The sequence below is a fragment of the Lissotriton helveticus genome, chromosome 7 (assembly GCF_964261635.1).
Source record: "Lissotriton helveticus chromosome 7, aLisHel1.1, whole genome shotgun sequence".
In the NCBI taxonomy this organism is placed as follows: domain Eukaryota; kingdom Metazoa; phylum Chordata; class Amphibia; order Caudata; family Salamandridae; genus Lissotriton; species Lissotriton helveticus.
Window position 1 is genome coordinate 1,493,423,143 of NC_136068.1, and position 27,114 is coordinate 1,493,450,256.

Here is a 27,114-nt window from a genome sequence, read left to right on the forward strand (position 1 = left end):
CTGACGTGAGAGTGGTATCGATTAAGTAGTGGTCTGACCAGGTGCAAGGGGAAACGGATGGGGGAGAGAGAGTCAGATTTTTAGTCCAGATCTGGTCCATAGTGTGGCCCTTGATATGAGTAGGTGAAGTGATTTGTTGAGTAAGGTTGAGGCTAGTGAGAGCCTCGAAAACCTCTGAGGCATAGGGCCCGGCGTTGGCGTCGTTGAACCAGTAATTGAGGTCGCCGAAAAGGGCGAATCTTGGGCTAGAAGTGAGTAAGTTGATCAGCTGTTCGGTCAGGGAGGCCGCAAATGAGGGCATAGGTTGGGGAGGACGATAAAGGAGAAGGAGTGTTAAGGCTTCTATGTCCGTTTTTAGACTAAAGATTAAATTGTCTACTCCCGAGAGGGAGAGGGAAGATGTTGAAATGAAGTTGAGGCGTTTAGAGATTATGGCAGCCACCCCGCCCCCAGGGCGATTGCCTGGGCGGTCGGCACGAAGGATGTAGTAGTCTGGGGGGAGGGCCGCCAGGATGTCAGGGAGAGATTCGGCAGTCAACCAGGTCTCGGTAATCAGGAGAGCGTCCGGCTTCTCGGTGGAAAGAAGGATAAAGATGTCGGCTTGGTGTTTTACCAGGGAGCGGGTGTTCAGCTATAACACCCGGATGGTGGTATCGATCTTAGCCAGTTTGGCGGGGGGAGTGCTCCGATTAGTGGGACGTCGGTCGGACGAAATGATGCCGCTAGTGATGATACGTAATTTATATACTCCAACTCTCACATACACTGCCTTTGACATATGCAGTTACTTGGACATGTACCACGGAGACAGACATTCACTCAGTAACACACCCATACAGACACTGATCCACCCATACAGCTGTTTCCACATGCACACTTGAACACATACACACAGTGAATCAACCACTCAAACATCTATGCACAGCCTCACACACCTCCCAGGCACCCACACTCACACCCAGGCACCCTTACAGATACTCAGACTACCAATCAATAGCTCATATAGATCCTCATTTTGCTACTCACCAACCCATGAAACCGCTTACACACCAACTGACAAACTAAACTGTGTGAATGTCTCTATCAGTTACTAACCCGTGCATTCAGTAAGACACATGTAATCACTCACTTAAACAGTCAGTCACACACGTACTAAATCCACCATCCAGACACTTATACACCCACTCATTCTTCAATACACCTAGGTATATATATATCATACATATTGAAACTTTATAGAAACACACATTCACTGGATGATGTCATCAGTGATGTCATCGGTGATGTCATTTCAGATGTCATCAGTGATGTCACTGACCATGTCATGAATGTTATGTTATGTTATGTTACGATATTGGTAAAGCGCAAACAGCTGCCCCAGCAAAGGGGCGTCCCGGCGCTAATAATCCACATAACATCCTGAGGGCAGAGATTCGGCAAGGGCCTAGAGGGGAGGAAATAGGTGGGTTTTCACAGCTCTTCGGAAGGCGTATAGATTTTCCAATGAGCGGATGCTCAGGGGCAGGTTATTCTAAAGTTTGGCTCCTAATACTCGGAAGGAGCGTCCGCCAGTGCGAGCCAGCTTTGTGAAAGGGATCTTCAGCAGTTGTTGTCCAAGTGAGCGCAGATTGCGCTGTGGAACATACGGTGTAAGGAGAGGCCGGAGGATTTCTGCGCGGCCCGTCTTGAGGATTTTAAAGATCATGACGAGAGCTTTGAATTTCATTCGGGATTCGATAGGCAGCCAATGAAGTTTACGGATTGTGGCCCTGGCCGAACATCTGCGAGGAAGTCCGACCAAGGTTCTTGCCGCGGTGTTCTGTATGCGCTGCAGACAGGCAATCTCTGCTTTATTGGCGCCCAAGAGTAAGACGTTTGCGTAGTCTATGCGAGACAGAATTGTAGCTTGGATGATCATTTGGCGGACCTTGGGATCAAAAAATCCGAGTATGGGATTAAGGCTTCTCATCAGGCCCACACAGGTGGCCGCTACTCTTTTAGTGTGGGTTTGAAAGTTGAGTGATGAGTCCATCCATACGCCCAAGTTTTTGACCAATGATTTGGGGAGAGGGACAGGGCCCAGTGAAGATGGCCACCAGTGTTGGTTCCAGTGACTGGTGTTCTTACCGAGGAGCAGCACCTCCGTTTTGCCAGCGTTGAGCTGTAGGCAATTGTCTGTCATCCATTGGGCTACCGCTGCCAGCCCATCCCTGAACCTTGCTGCAGAGGTGGAGGGACCCTCAGTAAGAGTGACAGCCAGCTGAGTGTCGTCAGCATAAGACACCAGCGACAGGCCCCATTCTCTGGCTACAGCCGCGAGAGGCTGTACATATAGGTTGAAAAGGGATGGGCTGAGTGCAGAGCCTTGAGGGACCCCCTGCCCGATGGAGTGGGACTGTGAGAGAAATGGTGGGGCTGAGACCCTGAATGCTCTGTCCTCCAGAAAGGAGCGGAACCATTCTAGAGCATGTCATATGTGATGTCATCAGCAGTGCATTGCGGGGGTGCGAGTTATAATTAGCTGAACTAACTATAACAGGGGAATTTCTATGGTTTTGTACGAGTGAAATGTCCAACTAACTATAACATGTTTTAAACCTATGGTTTTTTAAATGCTAATTTCTAACTATAACATGCCTGAAACCTATGTTTTTTTCAGTGAATATATATATATATATATATCTATATATATATATATAGATATATAGATATAGATATATATTCCAAAGCTCCCCCTCACGAAGAAAAGACGAGTCGCACACTAGACTTTGCTGTTTTGCAGGTATTTATTTCTTTGTCGAACAGCATGTGGCTTTTTCCTTATGCATTTCGTTCGTTTTATATATATATCAAATCACTCACACTCCGATTCCTTATGTCATAAGGGAAGTATGCAAGCACGGACTCCAAAGTGCATCAAATACGTTTTATTTGACTGATGGCAACAAAGTCAAAACTCGACGCGTTTCGGGAAGAAAACCCTTAATCACGAACTCTACAATAAAAGCAGTTGGCTTTTCCCCAAGAAAGGTTTTTTAAACTGTAGCACGTGCCGCCGTGCTTGCAAGTTTGGGGTAAATACTAATATTTATACCACTGCTTTTTCTGATGTCCCACTCAAAATGACTGGACATTATACTTGCCGTACTGACTACGCAGTGTATGTTCCCAAATGTATCTGCGGATTACAGTAGCACGAAACTTAAGGTCTTGTCACGCATTTTGCAACATCTTCGGGCAATTGTGAACTCGGATCCCACTTACCCTGTTGCCAGACACATCAAATGAAGCACAATAATAATCTTAATGTACTCCAATATTTTGTAATAGATAGTGTCCCACAGAACAAACAGGGAGGCAATAGGGAGAAGATCCTGAGACAGTTAGAGACCAAGGGCCTCATTTATGAAAAGTGACGCATCGCTGCGAGAAAACAGCGATGCGCCACTTTTAATTGCGCCCTCTTTGTGACACTAATGTTGCATCATATTTACAGTATGACGCATCGTGTAGCAAGGAGTTACAGATATGTCAGTATTTCTGACGTAACTGTAGGCGCAAAATAATGCATTGCGGGAGTGTGTCACAAAAGTGACGAAACTCCAGCAATGGATCATTACACATTGGCAAGTTCCATGTGAAATCTGCCTGCGTCAGTCTCATGCCTGCCATGAGGCAGGCATAAGATATTGACGCATTTGCGTCCTAGAAGTGACGCAGTGAAATCTCATAGATTTCACTGCGTCACTTCCATGAGGGTTACTTGCGTCAGAACGCCCACCCTGCATGCATTATACCATAATATGGCGCAGGGGTTTACAAAGTGACGCGTCTACCTAGATGCGTCACTTTGTAAATATGGTGCAACAAGGCACATTTTTTACGCCGCTGGTGCGTCACAAAAAGTGACTCACCGGCAGCGCACAAGAGACGCAAGGACTCATAAATGAGGCCCCAAATATATTATTGAGCTCGACACTAAGACTCCTAGAGGGCTCAATATTTGCGATGATTTGCACTATTATCTTTAGATCATTAATTTTACTTGTCCGGTGAGTACTCTGATCTTGTTTACAATCTGAATGCACTTTAGTTCTCTATCCATTTTATCTTAATATCACTACATTCATAGTCCCAATGCTTTTAGTGTTTTTAGTCTTTGCAATGTGACCGGTTTTTATGTATTTTACCATTTATTTATATTTATGATATGAATGGGTGTGTTTATGCTATTAATTAGCGCATTTTGCACAGACTTTCAGCATTGGAATTGTCATTTGGGTTTAGACGTGTATGATTCAGGCTACTGAGGTTTTATGTTCGATGCCTTATTAGTGCCACTCAAGGGGGATTTCTTGAGTCAGATAGTCAGGGGGGCTCCCCTGATTTATGTTGGCATCAAATGATTTTGCTATTAAGGAACTTTTATGTATTTTGGCTTTTTTGACTAGTTTTATTTTATTTTTTATTTATTTTAAGAAGCTTATAAAGCGCACAGCTACCCCCATGCGGGGATGTCCTGGCGCTAACAGATTGCAAACTGGAAAAGTAAGTACAGATTAAAGGGAGGTAAACAACCAAGTTTTGAGTTTACGTCAGAACAGAGATTCCGTCTCGGTAAACCTCAGGTCCTGGGGAAGACTGTTCCAAAGTTTGTCCGTACTTACTCCGAAGGCTCTGCCACCGCTCCTGGAGCGGCGAAATCTAGGTACAACCAGGAGGCGGAGGCTGTTGGATCTCAACGTTCTGACCGATTGAGAAAGTTTAAGTCTTCTTTGCAAATAAACCGGGCCAAGATTGTTAAGAGCGCGGAAGGCCAGGACAAGGGTCTTAAACTGAATACAGTGGGAAATGGGGAGCCAATGAAGTTTGTTACGGTAAGAAGATACCGAATGGCGAAACGGAATATTTCCAATTAGTCTGACCGCGGCATTTTGTACTGTTTGTAGACGATCTGTGAGGTAGCGGGGAGCGCCAGCATAGAGACTGTTAGCATAGTCTAGATGCGACGTGATCAGAGCGTGAACAACGGTCTGCCGAGAATCTAATGGAAGATAAGGAAAGATTTTCCTTATCATACGGAGTTTGCCGAAGCAGGCTGAAGAAACTTTGTTAATCTGGGCTTTACAAGATAGGGCAGTATCAAATTGAAAACCAAGGTTGCACACCGTCTGGGCGGGGATAGGGGGAGGGTTCAGTACAGATGGCCACCACAAGGAGCTGGGAAGTGGAGTTTTTTGATTAAAAAACAAAACCTCGGTTTTGTCGGTATTTAAAACAAGATGGTTTGCGGTCATCCTTGAACAAATGTTACTGAGACAGTTCCGAAAATTGGAAAAAGTGGAGTCAGAGTGATCTCGGAATGAAAATACCAGCTGAGTATCGTCAGCATAGGAGATCACTCTGACCCCCCAAGATTCCACCTCCCTAGCAAGAGGGCCCAAGTAAACATTAAAGAATAAAGGGCTCAGGGCAGAGCCCTGAGGTACTCCACACAGCAGAGGTTTGGCCTCAGATTCGAAGGGACGGATAAACACTTTCTGTGTCCGGCCGGTAATAAAAGATCTAATCCACATCAAGACCTTACCGCCGATGCCCACTTGTCGTAAACGGTCAAGGAGGATTTCGTGGGACACCGTATCGAAAGCGGCGGACAGGTCGAGGAGGACTAACATGGCCTCCTCGCCCCTGTCCACACACTCGCGAATGGTCTCCGACACCTCAAGAAGAGCGGTCTCAGTGCTATAGCCGGTTCTAAAACCCGACTGAGAGTCGTGAAGCAGTTTGTTAGCTTCTAAATAGCTAGCCAGTTGGTACTGAGCCGTCTTTTCCAGGATCTTTGCAGGTTTAGGCAGTAGGGAGATCGGACGGTAATTACAAGGTTGTAAGGGATCTGCAGTGGTTTTTTTCAGGATGGGAACCAGCATAGCCTGCTTCCATGCCAAGGGAAAAAGACCAGATTTTAGCGAAGAATTCCAGATGGAAAGGAGCAGGTAGATCAGGACAGGGGCAAGATTGCCCATCACCTTCGCGGGAACCGGGTCTAGGGGAGATCCGGAATTACCTTGGATAAATAGTTTAGTGGCCAACTCAAGACTAAGCTCTTCAAAGGAATTAAATAGACCTGTCTGAGGCTCGGTGGTGTCGCGTAATAAAGGAGGAGACGGACCTGGTTCAAAAGGGGCAATTAATTTAATAATTTTTTCCTGAAAGAAGTCAGCGAGATCATCACAAAATGTCTGACTAGGCGGGCAGGGAGTCGTCAAGGCAGGAGGATTAGCAAAATCCTTCACAATTTTAAAAAGGGATTTAGTGGAATTCTCGGCGTTACTAATTAGTTGAGAAAAGTAACTTCTCATCGTAGAGCGTTTAAGTTTTTGAAATGTATTCAGCGCCAACTTGTAAGTTGCTTTAGAATCGATATCGTATGTCTGCCGCCATTTACGCTCCAATTTTTTACATCCAACTTGAAACATATATAACATAATAGCCACTGCTTGCTTTCTCTCTCTATAATATTTATTAGTTTAAATTTATTGTCCCCGACGGAATTAACGAGATTTTTGTAACACTTGCACTTTATTCACTTAGTGGCTGTCAGTCAAAGGCAGGGCAACCATAGCATATATGGTGTTGTGTATTTTCTTGTCTATACACCTACGAGTTACATGTTAATTGTAGTAGGAGTATAAATTTGGGATCGTGCTTTTATTCTATCAATTTAAGTATGTGTACAGTAATTTTTGTTTCAAAGCATGATCATATTTAATGACGTGGTTACAGTTTTTGTGCTGTCACATTGAGCATTTACTATTGACAAAATGTACTTCATTGTATATTTTTTCGTTATGATGTTGCCAGTGCCCTGAGATGAACTATGCTTCCCGTGTGTAGTCTGTTTATTATGTTCATCATCAGTCAGGTGACAGCTCACCATGTGATGGTCTGGGTGGGTTTAAATATTTGATTGAATCACTTGATTAGCATTTTTGTGAACAAGGCGACTGGGATACACCAAAACGCGTCTTTCCACGTTGCACGGAGTAATTTAATTTATAAATAAAAGTCATATCACCAGCAACTTACAGCGTATCCAAGTGTCCGTTTGGTCTCCGATGTTGCCTGCGATGAAGTTTGGAGCCTAACTATATATATATATATATATATATATATATATATATATATATATATATATTTTTTTTTTTACACAACTTGGCTTGCACGCGTAGACCCCTGGCCATTCTTATGTCTGCTGTACTTATCGGCAGAGCCTCGCCGAAAGTAATCCACCAGAACTCCCTTTCAGGAATAAAGTACGCACTCGCAGGATCTTCATATCTTCTCAGTTTCTATTTAATTTTGACCAGCAGTCTCCAGCATTGACAAATACCGACGTGTTTCGCTACCCACAGGTAACTTGCTCACGGTAGATATTTCGTAACATTTGAACCATCCTATAAAAAATGGTACACCAAACATGTGACTACCCATGTCACTTCCTATTTCGTTGCTAAGGATTATGGATGATGTAGTTATCAATACAATAGATGTGTCTACAATATTTACAATATTGTGATGTAGTGATAGCGGCAATTTAGCGACACATCGTAATACATTCTGATTCCATACACCTTCGTATCCGAGCAATTCTCGTTTCAACTAATTTGTTTCAAAGTCCTACTCGGACTGATTTTTTTCCCATTTATTTGGACATTCAACACCAAACTTTAATGTTCTTTGACTTTTATGGGGCTGTGGTTAAACCTTTCATATTAAAACCCTCCTTATCCCCTTGCATTTTAATGGGACAATTATTGTTTGCATCACAGCTCTACGTTTACATTTATGGTACCGCTTTTTACCTATTTTTTCACGGAGCTCCGGTTTTATTTTGCCAATACTCCTGGCTTGCGTGACAATGTAACTAATTGCATTTACTGCTCTCTTAAATTTGGTACATTCTTAAATTAAGCCCTCCAGTGAGCTGAGCTCTGGTATAATGATATGCGGGTTATTTAAGTCCCATGTTACCCTTGAAATGTTTTTATTTATGTTTTGCACAAATGTTGATTGAATGCAGAGAGAAAGGCTTGATTGAATGGGAGGAATATAACTACCTACGATGTGGGCATCCAAAAACTCCCATTCTTTACTTGCTGCCTAAACTTCACAAGAATGCTTATAACCCCCCAGGGAGACCTATAGTTTCATCTATGGGTTCTCTTCTGGAGAATACATCACATTACATTGACCACTATTTAAGACCTTTTGTTATGGCACTCCCGGCATATTTGTAAGACACAACCCACTTCCTGATTAGTATAGATGGCATTAATTGGGATAAACAGTATACTCTTGTTACTCTTGACGTTTGCAGCCTTGACACAAGTAGTGAACACAGAATGGGTTTACAGGCTGTGGAACATTTTCTTAAAACAAGATCTATCCCCCTACTTTACCATTCTAAGATGTTGGTTGAGATGATTCAGTTTTGTCTCACCAACAATTTTTTCATCTTTGCTGACTCAGTGTACAGGCAGTCACAGGGCACCGCGGTGGGCACCTGCTTAGCCCCCAGCTATGCAAACTTGTTCATGGGCTGGTGGGAGGAGCAGGTATCCGGAAGAATTTGAGAACAACGTGGTCCTGTGGCTGCGGTACATAGACAGTATCTTTTTAATTTGGAAAGGAGATGTAGAGTCAGCTAAAGAGTTTGTTGGGAAATTAAATATCAACTCATGTAACCTTAGATTCACTGAACAAATCAGTAAGACATCGATTGCATTTTTAGATGTCTTGGTGAAGGTTAAGGATGGTACCCTAGCTTCTAGCCTACAGGGAACAGTATTTTATGTGGCAGGAGTTCCCACCCACGGAATTTGGTCGCCAGTATCCCCTATGGGGAACTATTACGGGCCAAACGGAACTGTAGTACTGCACAGGTCTATGAGGCCGAGAGAAAGATCATGTGGGCACGTTTTAAAGAGAGAGGCTATAAGGAGAAAACCATCAGGGAAGCAAGTAGCAGAGTAGAGAAGGTAAAACGGAGTGAACTCCTCAATCCCGATAAACAAGAGAGTGCTGATGGAACAGTGAGATTTATAACCACTTTTTCTGGGCAGGCCCAGGAAATTAGAAGAATGTTCAAAAAGAACTGCCACATTTTGTCCACGGACGTGCATTTACAGGCTCATGTGGCTCAAATCACACTTAAAAAGAGCAAATCATTGAAGGACGATGTAGGAGAGTAGGGTCTGCAATCCTATGATCACCCAGATTTTTTGCTTTTTGCTTCACTGGTTTACGACTTTCCCTGGCTGTGGGCCTGCTAATCAGACCCACATCCTAGCTGTTCTCTCTAATCCAAATTGTACCCAGGTACTGAATTGGCACTGGGCCCTCTCAAGTCCCTGTACCCAGGGCTGAGGTGCACCCAGAAGTCTCCCAGGGGCTGCAGCATGTATTATGCCACCCCTGGCCTGACTAACTAAATCTGACACAACTGGCTGCACGACAGCTGGGGCAAGGTGGTGTAATCACCCTTTGCTTTAGATATAGTATTCCTATGTCTAAACCTAAATGGACACACAGATCTCCTATCAGTCACTCCTATGGCAGGCCTTAACAATCCTGAAGGCAGAGTGCTTGGAATCGTGTGAGATAGTGCTCTGGCATGAGCTGAGCCTGTCTGCGGCTTTCGGGATCCATCCCTTAGCCGTTTCCATGATATCGCATACCATATACTCTTAAGTGCATTATAATCCTCGCGGTTATATGCCAACTCTGGTATCGCTTTATCAAAACATGTCGAGTAAGGTGTCATACGAATTGGAATACTAACCCCTCGCCAATTCTGGCGACGGGGTTAGCATTCCACCCTTCTAGAGGGACACGACATGTATGTAACCTGTAACCCCGGTTAAAGTCAGACAGAGCCTTAGCATCCACAAAATGGATGCTGCCACCGAGACACAAGTCTGCCCTCCTGCTGCTGGGAGTCCTCCCAGAGCAGGAGGCAAGGACAAAGGGTTTCCTGCCAGGGGCGGTGCCAGCACCGTCCCAGACAGGGTTTTGTGTATTCCAGGTAGGCAGGGCTACAGAGGAAGGTGACTGCAAGTGGCACCCCGGTGCTCACTGTGCATAGGCCGGCTTGAACCAGTTCCAGGGTCACACCAGCCCCTGAGCTGGGGAAAGCCCGCCAAAGGAGAGGGGTGTAACCACCCCCCTCCTGGTCCCACCCATAGGGCAGGACTTAGTCGCGTGCCAGCCCCCTTTTCCAAGATAAAGGTAGGAGCAGGCCCCCTTCCAAATTAGATCATCTTTGGAATCAAGACACGACTTTCTACGAAAAGACATCAAGATTTCTTCTTCAAGATTCTCCCTTGTGACTAAGGAGTAGTCACCCTGCATCCGCAGGCACCATCTTAAGAACACTGCGGTCTGCTGCAAGTCCTTCCTCCGGAATCTGACTGCCCAGCTCGACGAGAACTGGCTTCCCTGGCACCTCTGACCTCTACCCACCTCTACAGCTAAGCTGAGAACCGTGGGTGCGACGAGACCTCGAGGGACCGGCCATCTTCAAGACTGCACGACTTCTTTCCAGCTCGACCGCCGAGGGATCCTCTGGTGAGTGCTTTGGGGTCCGAGAAGCCCCGACCCTGGGCAGCCCCAGCACCGAAGTTCAGCCTCCCAGCATCTCCACGATCTGCGTGGGGCCCTTCTGCTTTTTGCTGCTCACCGCGTTGTTTGGCTACTAGCCCGCTGGCTTGTGGCCTTCTTAACGACGCCCGACGACATCACTGCTGCTGGTCTGGTTGCTCCAGACTGGCCCTTGCTCCCTTCCAAGAGAGGAGCACCCTGGACCCTCCTGGTCCACTCCAGACGCCATTTTAGGTCCACCGCGTGGGCTTGAATTTGCCAAGACTTGTTGCCCCAATCCTGGGTCCAGCGACGTCGACAGCATCATCCATCGTGGGACAGCTCGTACCTCCATCCTGGTCGCCGACAACGCCTCCTGGTCCGTGAGACTGCAGAGCACAGCGTTACCCACTCACCTAGTTGAGGTGACTACCATCCGGTGCCCTCCTGGTGCCACTTGACTACTGGCTAGTAGTCACGAACTTGGTCCCCTCTGCTTTCAGGTGTCATCCATCTTCGATCCAGGCTTGGATCACTCGAACAATCTTCACTGGTCGCCTGCCAGCAACTCCTTTCCTTCAGGCTCCTGGTTCGTCAACGAAGAATCCCGACGTCTTTTCAGACCTATGCAGCTGCAGCCCCTGGGCTAGGTAACTTCGGCATTTCGGTGCCTCAGCATAGCCTCACTATCCAAGGGTCCAGATCCACTTTCGTTTTTGACCTACCTAGTCGGGTTCGCCCGAGAACACTAACTTTGTGAATACTAGCTTCCATAGGCTTTTTCCCGCCTTGCGCGTGAGAGTTCCCACTCTGCACGTGGCGCCCCTAGGCCTCCTGCTCCTAACCTGAGTGTTCAGTATTGTAGGCCTAGCGTTTCTAAAGCCTCTGAGAATCGTTACTTACCTGCTAGTAATTCGCATTCCACTTTTAGAGTATATGGTTTTTCGTGCCCCTCGGGCATTTGTGTAAATTGTGCGACTTGAAGTATTTTTATAAGAGTTTTGTTGTGTGCTTAGCTCCCTGTCTCATAAAGAGCCAGGGTAGTCTTGTTATAAATAAATACACTGTTTATTTTCATAACAACTTGTGTGGTGTCCTTTCACTTGGTGTTCAAGGGGTAATGTGATGGTAAAACAGCTGGCTTAACACGCCCTCTAGAGTCTTAGCCTTAGACTGCTCGTATCCATGCTACTAGGATAGCTGGTCTATAAGGTTGACTTACAACCAATCATCAATAAGGGTTGTTTGGACTGATATATAGTGATCACTAGAATAGTGAACACTGCACATCAGGCCAACTTCTCACATTGGTGAGCAGCGGTTGGGATTTGAGCTTGCTGTTGTTTTACCACACATATCCTAAGAATATCTTGTGAAAGATCACATAAGTACTAAAGGTACATATAACTTAGCTTAGAATACTCTGAGTTCTACTGAACCAGCTGTTGTAGCTCCTAGGGCCTAGCACACCCTAAACTACAACTCTAGCAAGGGATCAGTAGGCAAACATATAGTGTAGGTAAGTGCACCACTTACACCTCACTAGAAAAGCATGTCTACCCAAGGAAAATCTACTGAGACTTCCCTTGTGGATATTGACCCTCCACGGGTCAAATCAAGATATGCAGCTCTCAGTTTCCAGGAGATGAGACAAGTGTGTACCTCCAGGAAACTGAAACAGGGGTCTAACCCCACCATTCCCTTTTTAATAGGTCTCTTAGAGACTTATGATGCGAGAAAGATTTCTCAGCTAGATGGGAATATGCCAGCCTTAGAGGGTACCTCTGGGGATCCAGACCTCCCCAACACTGCCAATGCAGTTGAGGAGGAGGATCAAGAGGAACTCTCTGGGGACGAGGTAGACAAAGGTCTTGAGGTAGTCAGAAGGCTAACTAGGGCCAACTTAGACTTGCTTGGGCTAGGATCTGGGGGACCCCCAGTACTGACCCTAAGTAGGCTTAACCTTGGAGTTAGGAGAGATAGATCTCTTTCTAGGGACTCCAATAGATCTCTGCACTCTAATGCCTCTTCTCAGAGGAGAAGGAACTCTCCCCAGAGGAGATTGACTTCCCCTCAGAGAATGGAGCATGAAGCTAGGATGAGACAGGCTACTCTGAGGATTGAAAGGGAAGAACTTGCCCTGGCCAAAGAGAAGCTTGCCTTTGCTAGAGAGCAGCAGATGAGTGGGTTAGCTCCCACTGGTGGCAGCAATCTCCCAAGAGATAGAGAGAAGGGTTTAGATACTAAACACCTGACTAAGATAGTGCCCCCCTTTAAGCAAGGGGATGACATCCAGAAATGGATGGCTGCTTTGGAGAGGGCCTGCACTGTGCAGTGCATTCCCCAGAGTCAGTGGGCAGCTATACTGTGGCTCTCCTTTGATGGTAAAGGTAGAGATAAGCTCCTCACTACAAGAGTAGAGGATGCTAACAATTACCAGGTCCTGAAAAATACACTGGTTGATGGGTTTGGTTTAACCACTGAGCAGTACAGGTTGCTGTTCAGAGACACCCAGAAAACTCAGTCTCAGGACTGGTCTGACTTTGTGGATTGTGCCACTAAGGCTTTGGAGGGCTGGTTGCTGGGTAGCAAGGTTACTGATTACACAGGATTGTATAATCTGATGATGAGAGAACAAATTTTAAATAATTGTCAGAACCAGTTGTTGCACCAGCACCTTGTTGATTCAGATCTGACCTCTCCCCAAGAATTGGGAAAGAAGGCAGACAAATGGGTCAGAACAAGGATCAAGCAGAACCAGAACCAGAACCAGGGTGGTCAGAAGAAAGCAGACCAGAAGGGTAATGCTAAGAGTGAACAAAATGACCAGAAGTCTTCACCAGGTCCCCAACAAACCAAAGAGGGTGGGGGTCAGGCTTCCCAGAAGAAGAAGACTCAAGAAGGCCAGTCAAAAAGGTGGTGCCAGTACTGTAAAAGTAAGTCTCACTGGTTTAGTGAGTGCACCAAAAGAGGAGGACAAACTCCTACCACTACAGCCCCTAAGGCAACTGCACCCCCTAGTACAGTCAGTAGTGGTAGTGTACCTCCCAAGGCATTAGTTGGGTTAACCTTGGGAACTGAGGGGTCTGACAACTTAGTTGGCACACTCACTCAGGCTGTCCTTGTCTGTACAGGGGATATGGATATATCCCCTGATATAAGTCCCAATACTTTGGGCAAATACAGGCAGACACCTTTGATAAATGGCAAGATGGCTCAGGCCTATAGGGACACTTGTGCCAGTGTCACCATGGTGACACCTAACTTTGTGGACCCTGGACAGATCATGCCAGGTACAGATTTCCTGGTGACCAATGCCAGCAACGTCACTACCAGTCATAGTATGGTGATTGTGGCTTTCTCCTGGGGTGGAGTGAAGGGTCAAAAGAAAGTTGTAGTCAGTTCAGACCTCCCAGTTGATTGTTTGTTGGGCAATGATTTGGAGTCATCACTATGGTCAGAAGTGGAGCAGAGGACTCACATGGAAATGTTAGGCTTGCCAGCACATGTGCTTGCTGTGACTAGGTCACAGGCCAGAAGATGCCCCACTGAACAGGTGCTGGATCCTGAAAGAATGGACCAGACACCTTCCAAGAAGAAGAGCAGTAGGGTTAAGGCTTTGCCTTCCCCCTTGCCCCTGGTTGAGGATCAAGTCTCTGAGGAGGCTGATCTGAGAGAGCTGAGGGAAACTGAGCCTAAAGAGCTTGAACTTGATCAAGTTGAGTTTCTGGGCTCAGGGGGACCCTCCAGAGAAGACCTGGGGAAGGCACAGTTAGACTGCCCTTCCCTTGAACCCCTCAGGCAGCAGGCTGCTGCTGAGGCTGCAGGGAATGCCACAGGTGCCCACAGGGTATACTGGGAAGATGGACTCCTGTACTCTGAGTCAAGAGACCCCAAGCCTGGTGCAACCAGGAGGCTGGTCATCCCCTTGTCTCTGAGAGGTTTCCTTCTCACCTTGGCCCATGAGATTCCCCTTGCAGGTCACTTAGGTCAGACAAAGACTTGGGACAGGCTTGTCTCACACTTTCACTGGCCCCACATGAATGAGAATACCAAGGAGTTTTGTCGCTCCTGTGTCACTTGCAAACCAGTGGTAAGTCAGGTGGCACAACAAAGGCCCCCCTCATACCACTACCTGTGGTGGGGGTTCCCTTTGAAAGGGTGGGGATTGACATTGTTGGTCCAATGGAACCCCAGACAGCATCAGGGCACAAGTTTATACTGGTGGTGGTGGACCATGCCACCAGGTATCCTGAAGCTATTCCACTTAGGACCACTACAGCACCTGTAGTGGCAAGAGCCCTAGTTGGAGTGTTCTCCAGAGTGGGCTTCCCTAAGGAGGTCGTTTCTGACAGAGGTACAAACTTCATGTCAGGATATCTGACTGCAATGTGGAAGGAGTGTGGTGTGAACTACAAGTTCACCACACCCTACCACCCACAGTGCAATGGGCTTGTTGAGAGATTCAACAGGACCCTCAAAGGGATGATTCATGGACTACCTGAAACTCTTAGGAGAAAATGGGATGTCCTGATCCCCTGCCTCTTGTTTGCTTACAGAGAGGTCCCACAGAAGGGGGTTGGCTACAGCCCCTTTGAGCTTCTGTATGGGCATCCTGTAAGAGGACCCCTGTGTTTGGTGAAGGAAGGATGGGAGAGACCTCTCAAAAAGCCTGCAACCAACATAGTGGACTATGTACTTGGTCTCCGCTCCAGGATGGCTGAGTATATGGAAAAGGCATCTAAAAACCTGGAGGCCAGCCAAGAACTCCAAAAAGCTTGGCATGACCAAAAGGCTGTCCTGACTGTGTACCAGCCTGGACAGAAGGTGTGGGTGCTGGAGCCAGTGGCCCCAGCAGCTCTCAAAGACAAATGGTCTGGGCCCCACACCATCATTGAGCAAAAGGGAGAGGTTACCTACTTGGTGGACCTTGGAACTCCCAGGAGCCCTCTCAGAGTGCTCCATGTAAACAGGCTCAAGGCATATGTTGACAGGAAGGACATGAGCTTGCTCATGGCCACAGATGAGGGACAGGAGGAAGAGAGTGACCCTCTCCCAGACCTGCTCACTCAGAATCCTGATGATGGATCAGTAGATGGTGTTGTCTTTTGTGGCAGCCTCACTGAGCATCAGCAACAGGATTGCAGGCAAGTTCTGCAATCCTTCAGACATATGTTCTCTCTGACACCCAGCCAAACTGATTGGTGTACCCATGATGTTGACACTGGAGACAGTCTGCCTGTCAAGAGTAAAATCTACAGACAGCCTGATCATGTTAGAGACTGCATCAAAACAGAAGTGCAGAAAATGTTGGAGCTGGGAGTCATTGAGCCCTCAGATAGCCCTTGGGCTAGCCCAGTAGTTCTAGTGCCAAAGCCTCACACCCAGGGTGGTAAGAAAGAGATGAGGTTTTGCGTAGACTACAGAGGCCTCAATGCAGTCACTAAGACTGATGCCCACCCAATACCAAGAGCAGATGAACTTATAGATAGATTGGCTTCTGCCAAATACTTAAGTACATTTGATTTGACAGCTGGGTATTGGCAAATCAGGTTAGCTGAGGAGGCCAAACCCAAGACAGCATTTTCTACCCCTGGTGGGCATTATCAATTTGTGGTAATGCCCTTTGGTTTGAAAAATGCACCTGCCACCTTCCAAAGGTTGGTGAAGCAAGTCCTCACTGGGCTGGATGACTTCTGTGCGGCATATCTTGATGATATTGCTGTCTTTAGCTCCACCTGGGAGGATCACCTGGTCCACCTGAGGAAAGTGTTAGAGGCCCTGCAAAAGGCAGGCCTCACTATCAAGGCCACCAAGTGCCAGATAGGGCAGACACAGGTTGTATACCTGGGCCACCTTGTAGGTGGAGGCCAGGTTCAGCCATTGGAGAGTAAAATACAGGCCATCCAGGACTGGGCTCCTCCAATCACCCAGACTCAGGTTCGAGCTTTCTTGGGCCTGACTGGTTATTACAGAAAGTTTGTCAGAAATGATGGGTCCATAGTGACCCCCCTTAATGACCTGACAAGCAAGAAGATGCCAAAGAAAGTTCAGTGGACAGCAAGCTGTCAGAAAGCATTCAATGACCTAAAACAGGCCATGTGCCCAGCACCTATCCTTAAGAGTCCAGATTACTCCAAGCCATTCATTGTCCAAACAGATGCTTCTGAGTTGGGTGTGGGAGCTGTTCTGTCTCAACTGAATTTTGATGGTAATGACCAGCCTATTGCTTTCATTAGCAGGAGGCTGACCCCCAGAGAGAAAAACTGGTCACCTATTGAGAGGGAGGCCTTTGCTGTGGTTTGGGCCCTGAAGAAGCTGAGGGCCTACTTGTTTGGCACTCACTGCACCATTCAGACCGACCATAAGCCCCTCTTGTGGCTAAATCAGATGAAGGGTGAAAACCCCAAACTGCTTAGGTGGTCCATTTCCCTACAGGGGATGGATTTTACAGTGGAGCATAGACCTGGTACTGATCACAGCAATGCTGATGGGCTCTCCAGGTATTTCCACTTAGAGCAAGAAGACTCAACTGGTCAAGGTTAGTTTATTGTCCCAAAGTTTGGGGGGGGGGGTCATGTAGGAGAGTAGGGTCTGCAATCCTATGATCACCCAGATTTTTTGCTTTTTGCTTCACTGGTTTACGACTTTCCCTGGCTGTGGGCCTGCTAATCAGACCCACAGCCTAGCTGTTCTCTCTAATCCAAATTGTACCCAGGTACTGAATTGGCACTGGGCCCTCTCAAGTCCCTGTACCCAGGGCTGAGGTGCACCCAGAAGTCTCCCAGGGGCTGCAGCATGTATTATGCCACCCCTGGCCTGACTAACTAAATCTGACACAACTGGCTGCACGGCAGCTGGGGCAAGGTGGTGTAATCACCCTTTGCTTTAGATATAGTATTCCTATGTCTAAACCTAAATGGACACACAGATCTCCTATCAGTCACTCCTATGGCAGGCCTTAACAATCCTGAAGGCAGAGTGCTTGGAATCGTGTGAGATAGTGCTCTGGCATGAGCTGAGCCTGTCTGCGGCTTTCGGGATCCATCCCTTAGCCGTTTCCATGATATCGCATACCATATACTCTTAAGTGCATTATAATCCTCGCGGTTATATGCCAACTCTGGTATCGCTTTATCAAAACATGTCGAGTAAGGTGTCATACGAATTGGAATACTAACCTCTCGCCAATTCTGGCGACGGGGTTAGCATTCCACCCTTCTAGAGGGACACGACATGTATGCAACCTGTAACCCCGGTTAAAGTCAGACAGAGCCTTAGCATCCACAAAATGGATGCTGCCACCGAGACACAAGTCTGCCCTCCTGCTGCTGGGAGTCCTCCCAGAGCAGGAGGCAAGGACAAAGGGTTTCCTGCCAGGGGCGGTGCCAGCACCGTCCCAGACAGGGTTTTGTGTATTCCAGGTAGGCAGGGCTACAGAGGAAGGTGACTGCAAGTGGCACCCCGGTGCTCACTGTGCATAGGCCGGCTTGAACCAGTTCCAGGGGCACACCAGCCCCTGAGCTGGGGAAAGCCCGCCAAAGGAGAGGGGTGTAACCACCCCCCTCCTGGTCCCACCCATAGGGCAGGACTTAGTCGCGTGCCAGCCCCCTTTTCCAAGATAAAGGTAGGAGCAGGCCCCCTTCCAAATTAGATCATCTTTGGAATCAAGACACGACTTTCTACGAAAGGACATCAAGATTTCTTCTTCAAGATTCTCCCTTGTGACTAAGGAGTAGTCACCCTGCATCCGCACGCACCATCTTAAGAACACTGCGGTCTGCTGCAAGCCCTTCCTCCGGAATCTGACTGCCCAGCTCGACGAGAACCGGCTTCCCTGGCACCTCTGACCTCTACCCACCTCTACAGCTAAGCTGAGAACCGTGGGTGCGACGAGACCTCGACGGACCGGCCATCTTCAAGACTGCACGACTTCTTTCCAGCACGACCGCCGAGGGATCCTCTGGTGAGTGCTTTGGGGTCCGAGAAGCCCCGACCCTGGGCAGCCCCAGCACCGAAGTTCAGCCTCCCAGCATCTCCACGATCTGCGTGGGGCCCTTCTGCTTTTTGCTGCTCACCGCGTTGTTTGGCTACTAGCCCGCTGGCTTGTGGCCTTCTTAACGACGCCCGACGACATCACTGCTGCTGGTCTGGTTGCTCCAGACTGGCCCTTGCTCCCTTCCAAGAGAGGAGCACCCTGGACCCTCCTGGTCCACTCCAGACGCCATTTTAGGTCCACCGCGTGGGCTTGAATTTGCCAAGACTTGTTGCCCCAATCCTGGGTCCAGCGACGTCGACAGCATCATCCATCGTGGGACAGCTCGTACCTCCATCCTGGTCGCCGACAACGCCTCCTGGTCCGTGAGACTGCAGAGCACAGCGTCACCCACTCACCTAGTCGAGGTGACTACCATCCGGTGCCCTCCTGGTGCCACTTGACTACTGGCTAGTAGTCACGAACTTGGTCCCCTCTGCTTTCAGGTGTCATCCATCTTCGATCCAGGCTTGGATCACTCGAACAATCTTCACTGGTCGCCTGCCAGCAACTCCTTTCCTTCAGGCTCCTGGTTCGTCAACGAAGAATCCCGACGTCTTTTCAGACCTATGCAGCTGCAGCCACTGGGCTAGGTAACTTCGGCATTTCGGTGCCTCAGCATAGCCTCACTATCCAAGGGTCCGGATCCACTTTCGTTTTTGACCTACCTAGTCGGGTTCGCCCGAGAACACTAACTTTGTGAATACTAGCTTCCATAGGCTTTTTCCCGCCTTGCGCGTGAGAGTTCCCACTCTGCACGTGGCGCCCCTAGGCCTCCTGCTCCTAACCTGAGTGTTCAGTATTGTAGGCCTAGCGTTTCTAAAGCCTCTGAGAATCGTTACTTACCTGCTAGTAATTCGCATTCCACTTTTAGAGTATATGGTTTTTCGTGCCCCTCGGGCATTTGTGTAAATTGTGCGACTTGAAGTATTTTTATAAGAGTTTTGTTGTGTGCTTAGCTCCCTGTCTCATAAAGAGCCAGGGTAGTCTTGTTATAAATAAATACACTGTTTATTTTCATAACAACTTGTGTGGTGTCCTTTCACTTGGTGTTCAAGGGGTAATGTGATGGTAAAACAGCTGGCTTAACACGCCCTCTAGAGTCTTAGCCTTAGACTGCTCGTATCCATGCTACTAGGATAGCTGGTCTATAAGGTTGACTTACAACCAATCATCAATAAGGGTTGTTTGGACTGATATATAGTGATCACTAGAATAGTGAACACTGCACATCAGGCCAACTTCTCACAGACGACTTATGTCACAACCATGTCACTAGCTGCAACAGGGAGAGAGAACGAGGCCAGCGAGGGTTCAGATGTTGTAGGAACTGCAAGGCATGTTGTAGGAGTCATACGTAACACTGACAGGGAATTTGTCATCAGGAAACCCCTGACATGCAATTCTATGTATTGTGTTTACATACCTAAATGTCCCTGTAATAAATGGTACTTGGGAAGCACGATACATCGTGCTAAGGAGTGAGTACTTGAACATGTTCGGGCGATCCAACATAGCAACAGGTCATACCCAGTTGCATGTCATTTTCATGAATTTCATTTTCAGGATGAGTCTTTTGGAGATAATAGTAATTGATTGTGTGGTTTTGAGTGTGAGAGGAGGCAACCGTGAGTTGTCACTTCGGGAGTTGGAATCCAAATACATCATCGATTTAGATTGTTTGGCGCCAAACGGATTAAATTCCAGTGAAGAACTGGCGATCCACTTAATGGAATGAATAAATTGTGGAGATTAGCAGCTAGGCTGCCTTTTTCAATCTTACAGTGATTTTTTTTTTTTTTATATTTTCAGATATGTTTACACGTTTGACTATGGCCTATTGAAGAAAGATCAATCCAACCTGGGGCTCCAGAGTTGGACAATAACTTAGTGGCGGTAGGGAATCTAGTAGCCCACTTGGGCGTGATTTTTCATTTTTCATTTTACACAATACATTTCAAATGTTCTGTGTTTCCTTGATAGATGCATTTGAATAAGTGTACAATTGGTATTCCTGCATGTACATAAAGCCCGGGTTTGCATATTCGGACAAAATCTGGGTACGATTTTCATTGTCACAATATATGTACATATGTTTTGCGTTTTTTATGATTGATGCACTTTAAGATGAATGTATAAGTGACATTTTAGGATGCACATTAAAAAACCCTTATTCACCCACTTGGGCAGGATAGACAAGCAAGACTTTCTGTATGGTGCAGATTGTGGGGCAATTTATCTCCGCTATGCTTGCATTGGTTTACACAGTCTTAGAAGTTGTTTAAATTCATTTTATGAACAACAAAAATGTGAAATGGACATTAAGCATGCTGAAGGGACACCATTTGCTAAACACCCAGTGATGTAGGATGGGACTGCCCATCGGCAAGTGAATGTAATTTTTTGAGTATTGCTGCATGGAAATGCGGAGTAGACATTTGTCATACATAACTGAACAGAAATATGAATTGTGATTATTGATAATGGGCAACCGCTGTAAAATCATACATTGATTTATTTGATTTATTTCGTTTATCGAAAGTATATATATATATTACCAATGTGTGATTAATGTTTCGATTTTAATTAGTAGCAATCGGGCATTATGAGATGTTATATAAAAGCCACAGTGAATGAGTTAGAAATGTGCTACTATAAAATGGCGGCCATAGTCGAATAATACCTACAGGTTTGCACTGAGGGTGGAAGTCCTCTGTTGATGACATGCAGAGGGTATAATTGGTGGAGTGTTCTGTAATGTTTGTACACGTGATCAAGGCTTTAGCCAAAACTCGTTGTGTTTCCTTGGACGAATACATTTCCAACTTGCATTGAACATCCATGTGTCTGGGCGTTCTTTGCTATTACGAGGAATTGTGGAAAGTATATATATATATATATATATATATATATATATAGCAGCACAAATCGACCAATCCGGTCGAAAAACGGCAAGCACTCGGGTATCCAGATGTCAAATCAATTTATTTTCAAACCCCCCTCACCCCCGACACACGCGTTTCGCTAAACAGCTTCGTCAGTGTAAAAAAAAAAAATATATATATATATATATATATATATATATATATATATATATATATCCAAAATATCCACAAAGTGAGTGTCTTGCGTGAACAAGGCTTCTTTGCTGAAACGCGTTGTGTAATAAACTGCTTTCTTGATACTTGGGATCCCCTTTGCCTTTTTGCCTGAGAGCGCAAGACACTCACTTTGTGGATATTTTGGACATGTTAATGTAACCGGACTGCTTCGCCGGCATCTGCGCCAACTTCCATTGGGTTCCAGCACTCCGGAAGAAGCTGTGTTGTTTTTTCATATATATATATATATATATATATATTTGACATCACTTCTATGAGAAATCACTGGTCATTATCATTATGTGCACCATGTTGAGTGTAGTATGGTACCTGATGTAATTGGTTTTATTATGAAGGACAGGAGTTTCTTTTATTACAATACTAAGCTCTTCTGAGTATCAGTGGCGGCTCCTCCGCTAAGACTTTATAGCAGTGCAAGGGAAAAAATAAAATGAAAATAAGTTATCATTTTATTTTTAGTATTCCAGTTGCCACCAGGACAGGGTGGAGCAGGATGGGCTCTCTGTGTTAAAGGGAGGAGTGGCTGATGTTGTACCTAAAGTGCGCAGGACTGTTTGGCCGGCCATTTGGGGCCGGCCAAACAGTCATGCACACTTTCCATGTTCTTCATGGTTGGAGAACATGCCCAGGCTCCAAATCCCTCTCTGAGCGCTAAACCACGGTGCTCAGACCAATCACGACGCTGCTATCAGGAGCATATTGATTGGCTAGGGGAGTCTGGAAGCCTGGGTGATTCCTGTTCCTGGTTCCTGCAAAGAGAGGAGGGGGCTGGAAACGGCAACAGCAACCAGCAGGTAAGCTTTTGTTTTTATTTACTTTCTACCTCCATTGCCCCGCCCTGCCACCATCCCCTACCAACTTCAACTCCTGAGTATCATACTATTCTCAGCCCTTATGTCATTATATGGATGTAAATACTTACCCAGGATCACAAAGATTATAATGTAGATGCGTGTGGGGGTGGACCTGTGACACAAGAAGATAGTTACTAAACGAAAGAAGCAATGTCCAGCTCACCTACAATGTAATGCCACAGTCAAGTCAGTGAATTACTTGAGTAAAAGCTCAATTTGGGGTATCTTATGACCTCCATGTATTGTATTGTAACATTTATATGGTGCTTACTACCTCAGGTGGGGCACTGAAATGCTTTCCTGTATGGGTATCACTAGCTGCAATGACAGCACTTGATTCTGTGATTTAGACATTTACAAGGATTGAATTTCTAGGAAAATACTGACTTTAATAGCTTTTTAGTTGGTACTGACCACTGACATCAACTGGACTACTCTGTTCTTTGAATTATTTGAAAAGAACTTAACATCCTAGTTGTCTAATGTTTCCTCATCATATAGTTATTACAGATTGCCTGGAAACAACAGCTTATACAACTTGTCAAGTCTAGGGCACAGTAGGAGGCTGGCCTAATACATGGTGCACACTTGTGATTTTAGTGGTCTTTGATAACCTTTGAAATTCTCAAAGTGGTAGCTGTGGAGAGCAGCATTCAGGCTTATCTTGAATGAGTGTTCCGCTGCTTGTTTTAGAGGTCTAATCATGTAGTCTAGGTTAAATGAAAAAGAACCACACAGTGTATATATAAAAATATGTCTGTTTATTACACAATACTCTCTAACACATGGGTATATCTCCTACCCGAAGATATAAACACCAATACACAATAATACTTCAAATCGAAATAGGTAAGTAAGCTCCAGGGGGAGACCAAACCATATACTAAAAAAGTGGAATGCAAACTGTGACCAAAGTCTGGACTTGGACTGGGAGAATCAGAGGAGCTGGGGACATAAGGAACCATCCAAGGTAAGTAACCAGGAACCCCACACAGGCTGTGTTCAGGGTGGAAACACAGTTACGTGTCCAATAGAAGTCAACGGGGAAGTTGCGGTTGCAGTTTTGAAGAAGAAGGACCCTTCCCAGTAGAAACTCTGTGGAAGACAGAAAGTTGGGCCGGGTGCATAGGTGCAAAGTGACTTCAAACACTACCATAGACCACAATGGGGTACTTCAGGAAAGATTACGCCGGAACAGACTGTGCAAGAGTCCAGTGGAATCTAAGGATGTATTCTTGAACCTGTAAGCAGAGGGGACAGTGTCTATGCCACCCGGAGGTGACCAGGAGGCAATGCCCACTGATGACGGATGGTTCAGACATGGTGACTTTAACCTTGTTGCTGCAGCTGTGGGGACCAGGCAATGCTGAGGAAGACCAGGAGCCGCACAAGAGCTGTCCCACATCGGAAGTTGAGAACCAGGTGGTCGGTGTCCTGTCGGAGCACCAACAAACCTTGGCAGCTGCAACAGGCATGGAAAGCAAAGAAGGAACAACGTAGTGACCAGCAAGGTCCAATGGACTTACCACAAGCCGGGGAGTCAGAGCAGGCCCCAAGTAAGTAAGGGAGATCACTGGAGCAGAATGAGACCCTCAAGAGGACCCACAGGCCAAAGGCATAGGAGTCGCAAGAGGACCTCAATCTGCTCACCAAGAAGGAAGGCCCACGGTGCAGAGGATATGGTGGGAATGCTATACTTGGCAGGAAGAGATACTGAAGGCTGACACTTCTTGTAGCCTTGAAGGTCTCTGGAGTGCAGAGCCAACACGCCTTGGCAATGGCAAGTCGATGCAGTGCACAGGGGTTTGGTCCCAGTGGTTCCGACAACAGATACTGGACTCAAAGTTACAGAGAGGACAGGTCAGGCTTTGAGGGATTTGCATAACCACAACCTGTGTTGCTGAGCCTTTCTTAGTCTGTGGAAAGTCAGGAACAGCAGACCAGTCAGCTTTGTTGCAGTGCCTGCAGATGCAGAGGAGTGACTCCTTCACTCCAAGGGAGATTACTTCAGGCGTCCTTTATGGCCACAGGTCTGGTGAAGATCCTGGATGAAGACCAGGCACAGACAATGAAGAAAACTTGCAGAACAGCGAGACCAGGAGCATTAGGAATCTTCCTTGATGCTGTCTCGGTTCCAGGCAAAGCCCAGCGAAGTCCAAGTGTCCAGCAGGTCGAACAGTGCCGTGGTTTCAGGCTTGAGTCTTGTCCTATGACAAATTTGAAGAGCTACCCACAGGTAAGCCCTTAACTTCCATAGGGAAAGGATTGAAATGACCATGGGGTCCCTCCCAGAGGAGGGGCTGGAAAAAGGGCACAATACTTTCATGTATTTTGTCATGTTTCACGCCAGAGCAGGAGCCAAGGGCTCCCAGAAATGGTTCCAACTTGAGTACGCAAGGAGGGCACCAAACGTGACATTCAAAGCTGTCTGGTGGCGCTGGCAAGCACCCCCACCCAGCCCAATACACTAAGTCCTGTCTGAGAGGTAATGGCACCTCCTTGTAACAGGAAACTTATTGTTCTACCATCCCCTGCTCGAGCTTGGGTCAGCAGCAGGGGGACAGAATCGTGTCTGTGGTCGACAGCAGCACTAGCTTGCTGTCAAACTCTGAAAGGCTGTAACTGGGAGTATAGGGGGTACCCTAAGGGAGCACCCCAGTACATGGGATCATACTTCCAACACAGGAATCAGTGTTGGGGTGTGATTCCAACATGTTTGATACCAAACATGACTGGGTTCAGTGCAGTCACTCTATAGTTAGACATCTCATAATGCCTGATGCCCACTATATGCATTAAAATGGCTGACCACACTTACAAAGCCTGGAGAATCGACTCCGGGGTTTGTAGGGGTGCCCTGCCCATGCAAGGGCACCCTCACACTTATTACCAAGCACCATGCCTTTAGGACAGAAAGGCTTGCCAGAGGGGGGACTTGTAGGTTTTAAGTGTAGTTATCTCAGTTATAAGGAAACATATATCTGTTGTGAGGGGTGCTAGCACCAACTCACATAGGCTGCAATGCCAGGCCTGTAGTTACAGTTTGAGTGGTCTCGCATGGGTGGCACAATACATGCTGCTATCCATGGGAGACCCTTGATGTACCTATGCTCTGGGTACCTTAGTAGCATATACTAGGTGTGAGAAGTTGGCCTGGTATATGATGTCCACTATTCTAGTGGGCACCTTGCACCAGTCCAAATGACCCTTATTGATGGTAGGTTGTAAAGTAAATCTTATAGAAAGCTATCCTAGTGGTAGCAGTGGAGCGCAGCCTTCAGGCTAAAACTTAGAGGCGAGTTAAGCTAGTTGTTTTACCAATTATAATCTCTTGAATGATAAAATAACGCACACCACACAAGGTATATATCAAATATATATGTATTTATTCTAAACACAACCCCTCTGGACTCTTTACGAGGTCAGAGGTAAAAGTACAATACAAGAAACGTACTTAGCATACAATAAGTTGCACAGTATACGTTATGCCCTAGGGGCCTCACAAACCTTATACTAAAATAGTGGTATAAGAACCACGTGAGAGATAGAAAGCAGGCCTGGGGCCTGTAGAACCTCTGGGGCTACCTATAACCACCTAAGGTTAGAATGCAGGAGGCCCACGGGGGATGCGTGCAGTGTTTAAACACAGCTGTGGATCACCATTGACTTTCTATGGAGAACGAACAAGTTACAGTTTTAAAGAATAAGGGCACTTCTAGATCAACTACGATGGAGCCCTTTTAGACTAGGACACTTCGAGAGTCAAGACCCATGGGAGTACCGGAGTTCTCGTGTTACCTCATCCAGGGAAGCCGGGTGCATAGGTGTGTTTTGGTGTCGGGTTTTGTGGTCGATTCCAATGGAGATCTGCGAAGAAATGCTGCAAGCGACCAGAGGAAAAGTGTCCGGGTGGATCCAAGGGTGGATCGGAGATGTGAAGAACCTGAAAGCAGAGGAGACAGAGTTTGGGTCACTAGCCAGTGACCAGGATGGAGAGGAGAAGATGCCAGCCGATGTCGAGTGATTTCAGGTGAAAGAGGTGAAGCTTGACTCTTCAGCCACGAGGTCCAGGAGGCGTCAACGACAACCAGGAGCTGGATTCAAGCTGTGCCACAAAGGATCTAGTTGACTGCGGTGTCGGAATCCGGATTGGACCCAACAAGCCTTGGCAACAGCAATCCACACAAGATGACAAGATTGGCTTTGGTGCAGACCAGCAAGGTCTGAGGGACTCCTCCTTTGGAGAGGAGTGGGAGGACGTCTGGAGCAACCAGGAAAGCTCACTAAATCAAAGTTGGCCCTTCGTGGGGGCTCGCTAGCCAACGGACTAGGAACCGCAAAGTGGCCTCGAGCGGAAAAAATGCCCAGAGCTTGCCCACGGGACACTTGTGGAGTGTAGGCCTCTGAACTTACTTTGAGGCAAAAGGTGCTCGGGCCGGGGCTTCAAATACCCCAATGCACAACT

The 27,114-nt window shown here is 46.8% G+C and overlaps 1 protein-coding gene across 12 annotated transcripts in view; it reads left to right on the forward strand.

Moving 5' to 3' along the window:
* The window catches only part of LOC144767498 (uncharacterized), a 1,510,898-nt gene that overhangs the window by 991,288 nt on the left and 492,496 nt on the right, over positions 1-27,114 (forward strand). For 6 of the 12 annotated variants that reach the window (XM_078650906.1, XM_078650905.1, XM_078650908.1 and 3 more), the window contains exon 7: positions 20,486-20,569. The exons of the other annotated variants lie outside the window; for them this stretch is intronic. The gene's annotated coding sequence lies outside the window, so the exon portion shown is untranslated. The remainder of the gene's footprint in view (positions 1-20,485; positions 20,570-27,114) is intronic. 12 annotated transcript variants of the gene reach the window in all.